Here is a 274-nt window from a genome sequence, read left to right on the forward strand (position 1 = left end):
CCTCTCTACCGCACCTGTCTCCCCATAAATCGACTACGTACAGGGTAGTACTCTTGGAAAGATAGAAGATCACCGCGTGAACAACATCTAAAGTCACGAATGTCACTCCCGAGGGATCGACCACTAGACTCTTAGAAAGACATTTTGGAAGAGAACTCTTGTTCATGTTCACGCCGGAGTGCTGAGGTTGTTCCCACCATTGAAGTAAGAGTCTGGGTGTGGGCCCGCTTACTAATAGGGTTCCGAATGAGAAAGACCAAAAAGTTCTTCTTGG

This window comes from Phalaenopsis equestris, unplaced genomic scaffold (genome assembly GCF_001263595.1).
Source record: "Phalaenopsis equestris unplaced genomic scaffold, ASM126359v1 Scaffold000002, whole genome shotgun sequence".
NCBI classification, from domain to species: Eukaryota; Viridiplantae; Streptophyta; class Magnoliopsida; order Asparagales; family Orchidaceae; genus Phalaenopsis; species Phalaenopsis equestris.